Source organism: Citrus sinensis, chromosome 3 (genome assembly GCF_022201045.2).
Source record: "Citrus sinensis cultivar Valencia sweet orange chromosome 3, DVS_A1.0, whole genome shotgun sequence".
Classification (NCBI taxonomy): domain Eukaryota; kingdom Viridiplantae; phylum Streptophyta; class Magnoliopsida; order Sapindales; family Rutaceae; genus Citrus; species Citrus sinensis.
The window spans coordinates 13,597,143-13,603,142 of record NC_068558.1 but is presented as its reverse complement, the minus strand read 5'-3'; positions in this window follow the sequence as shown (position 1 = coordinate 13,603,142).

Below are 6,000 nucleotides of genomic sequence, written 5' to 3'. Positions count from 1 at the left end.
AATTATGACTATTCATATCATCTTTACAGGGATTGATGTTATATGACTTGTTATAGTAATCTTAACAGTGCAAATTCAGTCTAATTAAAATAAAATAATGAATGGAATTATTAACCTAACTAAATTGAAAATGCAATAAGCTTGTTTAACACCCAACTACATCAAAGTTTAGTTTATGATATGCGATAAAACTGTAACAGTACTCGTTGTTGCCATCAAATACATTCTCATAGAGTGAAAAAAAAAAAGAAAATAAAGATGAGGAATTGAGTTCAGCTAGGCTATTGCAATCACTCCTTTTTTTTCTTCTGGAATCTCCTGCTGCAACCCTCGTATCCCTTATTCTCTTTTTTCTTTTTTTTCTCTATTATTTTTTTAAGTGACGGTTCTCCCTTTTCTTTTTCACGTGTTCTCTTCTTATATCTTGAAATTAGGGCAACCAAAAGCACATGGTCACGTGTTTCTTTTTCGAAAACCCCAGATCGCGTATCTTTTTATGCGGGCCGTCGCTGCTTTGACAGTTAACACGCACGTAATCTTGTTTGCAGTTGCTCCTAAATTGCTGCAACAATGGCTACAACATCTTCTCTGATTAAAACTTATTTTAATTCATCGGTAGACAAATTCTTTGTCATCTCTGCAAGTCTGCTGCTGTAGCATGCCATCCATAAAACTTGAGCTTTTTGATCACCTACAATCATGCACATAATCAAAGAACAAAGTGATCTAAATAAAATCAATTTACTAAAAATAAGCTTAAACGGATGCTCATGTAAAATGTAACAAAAAATGCAATAAAAAAATCATTCACTCTCTAAGTAATATTAGTTTAAGTCTAAAAATGTCATAATAACTCTCTAGGGTGTCCACAACAGTCATGCTACAATATAAATATTTTTGACTAAATGAACTTATTATGGCGTTGCTTTTAATTATAATAAACCCAATTAAGAAGGATTTACAGCTTCTTTTTTATGTATTCAATGCCTTTATTGTATTTATATTTTAATCTCAATATGATATCCATTTTGGTAGACTTTAAATGCAAATTTCTTCTGGATCTGACTAAATATAAGGCATTCGAAATACATAATTTTCTTTTTGCTAGGTAACAAGATCATATTTCTTTTGGGGAATTCAATTGATTATATACTCTTCTGGAGTATTCAATCTGGTCCGCAAGACCAAATATAATGTGTACTTTTGCTTTAAACAATTATAAACAAACTATATTAACAGAATAATAACAATAAAGACTATATTACAAAACCAGCCATATAAAATTATAAATCAACATAGGAATAAATCACAAAGAAATAAATATAAATAAATGACAAGCAATAAGAATTAAACTACTCACTTTAGAAAATTCCACATCATGTGGTTTTCCTAATATTTTTATTGTCATAAGAAATTATGATTGTTATAAGATAATGTTCTTTTATCATAAGTTCCAATGCTTACATTCACTTCAAGGAATGATAAGCTTTTGACATGATTTTAATGATTTCTCATCACCATTTCAACTGTGATCGAGTATCGCTATATTATACTCTTGTGTTTGTATAGAACTTCAGGTTCTAGCTTTTAAAATTAAAACATAGAACTTCAGGTTTTGATTTTTAATGAGATTAGAACTTTAGGTTCTCCCACCTTATTTGTATTGTAAACTTTATGCTATAACAATAATATTTAAAAATAGATGCAAAACATATCTCAATTTATTAAAATTAAAATAACTTAATAGAAGGTTAAACCAAACATATTAACATAATAATAACATAATAATACTAAAAAAATAAAATTTATATACTAAGCATAGAACTACAAGTTCTATAATGTTAAAACTTCAAGTTCATATACATATATATACAATCGTTTCAGATCCACATATCTTAGAATCAAAATTTCTAGGTCATGTATATACGTTGTAGAATTAGAACTTCAGGTTCTAATCTAATAATTTGAAACTTTAGGTCCTAATTTAAATTTTAAAACTTCAAGTTCCAAAGGTTAATTATAATAACATCAGGTTATTATAAGCACCTTTGTTACAAACATCATCCAATAATACAATTATCATAAATAAAATTAAAAACAAATGAGCTGTACGATAATTTAAAGGGTGAATTTCATCTTACTCCCTTATTAGATTAACATACTTTAATTTGCCCCCTAAAAGTATGAAAACTTCAACTTACCCTTCAATTGTCTTTATTTTTAACAGTTGACCGATGTTGATTGATTAAAATATAAGAATGCTCCTAATCCTAACTAACTAATATTTTTATGGGGGTTAACAAGGATAATTATATTTCACCCCTTGAGGTTTGACATCTTTCAAGTTAGATGACAAAAATAAATTTATTAATAAAACCCCTATAAAAAAAATTAAATACAAATTATCTGTATCATGATTTAAAGGGTGAATTTCATCTTACTCCCTTATTAGATTAATATACTTTAATTTGTCCCCTAAAAGTATGAAAACTTCAACTTACCTCCCAAATATCGTTATTTTTAACAGTTGACTGATTAAAATATAAGAATGCCCCTAATCCTAACTAACTGTTTTGTGGGGTTAATAAAGATAATTTCATTTCACCCCTTGAGGTTTGACATATTTCAAGTTAGATGACAAAAATAAATTTATTAATAAAACCCCTATAACAAAAATTAGTAACAGGCCTTTAAAAAATAAAATTAATTTTTACTTATATTTTGATTTATAAAACATAAATATGATTTCGTATGCAAGTATAACATCTCATGCCCAAAAAAATCAAGAGTAGAAATTTAGAATTGAACCTCCAGCCATTGGTACTTGCAAACTAATGTTTGCTTCTTTTGATCCTTATGTAATCAATTTTGATCATATAGTTTTTGTATCATATTACAAAGCCTTAGGGACCAATACCATTTCCACCATTTCCTTTTTATTTCATCTTTTGATCAAAGATGAAACAGCGGGAAATTGTTTAAGCAGCTGCTAGATGGCACCAGCTTCTCGAACCGTGGCAAACAAATTTTTCTTTAGGAGGATTTTAGACAAGATGCAAGACATGTATCAACAGCCAACAACCACGTGTTTAACACTCTCCCACTTGGTCTAAACATTTTACTTGATATGAATCATGGTTATAAGTCATCTAAGAACGAGTATTATCTTCCATGCATTACAATGCACTATTTTCCTTAAATACTAGCCATATATGATAACTTAAATTAACGAATAAACCCCATGTTCGTTCTAGATCTTACAAAAAAATATTTTTTTCTCATAATAAACAAATGTGCACAAAAATAAGAGAAAACATCACAATAAGTTAAAACAAGAGTTTCATTTATATTACATTGTATTTATAATGAAAATTACATGATGGAACCGAGTCTTATTCAATCTACATGATCCTTAAACTTCTGTAGTGGCATGCATTTTGTTAAACAATCAACAATCATCATTTCAGTGTTAGCGTGTTCAATGACCACTTTCTTTGCTTTAACATGTTCCCTAATGGCCAAATATTTAACGTCGATGTGTTTACTTCCACTTCCACTTTTGTTGTTTTTAGCCAAGAAAACTGCAGTTGAAATGTCACAATATATCCTTAATGGTCTTGAGATCAAATCTACAATTCTAAGCCCAGGTACGAAAGTGTTCATCCATACACCATGTGAGGTAGCCTCAAAATGAACTTAGCTTTCACAATAGAAGTAGTAGTCAAAGTTTGTTTTATACTTCTCCAAGATATAGCTCCACTAGCAAGTAGAAAAATAGATCCATATGTTGATTTTCATGAATCAACACAGCCAGCGAAGTCTGAATCAGTGTAGCCAAAAACCTCCATATTATTAGTTCGTCTATACATAAACATGCAATCCTTGGTCCCTTAAAGGTGTTAGCCTAAAGAGCTACACATATTATAATTTTGATGATAACAAACATGTATTTTAAATGACATGATAAATATTATATTTCACATTTTCACTAGTTCTTGAAGGAAAATATTTATGTAAGTGAATCGAGTGAAATCAAGCTCAAGACACTCAACAGACAAGGGCTTGATCAAGAACAAAGTTTAGCTTAACAAAGTCATTATCGCGACAAATTCTTGTAAAGCTTGTATGATTTAATATATGCATTGTTTAACATTAAATTATTACTTTTCATAAACCAAAAGGTTTTATATTTATAAGACAAATATTTTGTGGATTTGAGTGTTTTTCAAATTTTAGATTAAATTGAAAAAGTTTTGAGAACTTTGAAATCAATAAGCATTATGGTAACACAATTATGAAAAGAACTTCTTTGAAAAGCATTATAAAGTTTACGCTATATCATAATTTTAAAAAGTTTTGGGAAAACAAGCATTATTTGAAAATTCTGAAATTGGATCTATTTACAAATTTTTATAACGTTTTGGGTGATAGTCAAATTACTGAAAGTTTTGGGCAAAAAATAATTTTTAAAAATAGTGTTACTGTAGTAAAATTCAAATTGCAACAGTATCTTGCACTGCGCTAACGGCGAGCCGGCTAATTAAGAGGCTAGCCACTTGTTTGCTTGTTTTGTCCATAACAGCTAATTTTTGTGTCAAAACTATATAAACTCAAATCCAATTCAATTTTAAGAACTTTTGCAAGAAAGAACAAGAGCATACATCATATTTTGAGCTTCTATTTCGCAAATCATTATATATTAAATCACCATTGTACTATTATTTGTATATCCACTCTAAAAAAGAGTTGTGTTGTAATTTTCATTTTTTTTTATCAAATTTGTGAGAATTTGAGCGTAAGAAACACTTGGGTTAATAGATTGATGGATAATCTTTTGTTGTAAAAGTCTACCGACATTTTGGAAGTTAATTGTAAGAACTTGAAACCATGGGAGGCTTGGATAGCGAAATCTTCAAGCTTGAATTGCTTAGAGACGTGAACATAGGCAGGGATTGCCGAATCACGTACAAATATTTGTGTTTGCTCTCTCTTCCCTTACTCTTTTTATTTTTTAGCATTGTTAAATTTATTGTTTTTTATTTTATTAAGGCATTAAATTAAATTGTTGTGTGGTTTGCTTAGCTTAAGTTTTAAAAATCCAATTCACCCCCCCCCCTTTTAGGTTGTGTAACTAGTATTTCAGAAGGTACCGATTACTTTCTTTGCAGCTTTCCAATGGTCAAAACCTGGATTACTCTAATATCTTCCTAAAATTCAAACAACAGATGCAATTTCAGGTCTTGTATAGACTTAAGCATGCATCAGACTTCCAATAGCATATGCGTATGGAATATTTTTCATTTGTTCCCTTTCAAAATCATTTTTCAGCAATTGGTTCAAATTGAACCTGTCACCCTTCACAATGGGAGCTATACTTGGCGAACAATTTTTCATTTGAAATCTCTCCAAGACTTTATTGATATAAGTTTTTTAAGACAGACCCAAAATTCCTTGAAATCTATCTTTATAGATCTTAATGCCTATAACATAAGATGCATCACCCATATCCTCCATGTCAAAATTCTCAATGAGAAATTGTTTCACCTCACAGCTGTTGGAGAATTTTGAAAATCAAACACTAGTTTATTTCTTCAACAACATTCCTCAACCACAACTCTTACTTTTAACTCTCTCTAACTTAGAAGCTTTGTTGCTTCACTTGATGCTTAAGCTAAATACATTAGGGCCATTTATACATGTTACAAATCAATCAAAATTATTCATTTATTCAAATACAAAATAAATCCTAACCATTCATCAAAACTTACCACTCATTTACTTCACCAACCACACCTACTACAAGAAACTTCTATGAAATGGGCTTAGGTTTCTTAAATTTGGATCAAGTTTATGATCCAATACCCCTCCTTAAACTTCATCCTGTGACACTAAGCAAATTTCTTAATTTTACAAAGTCTTCTTGCTTGAGCGGCTTGGTGAAAATATCAGCTAGTTGATCTTGTGATTTCATATACTTGACTTGCATTTCTTTTCTTGTAA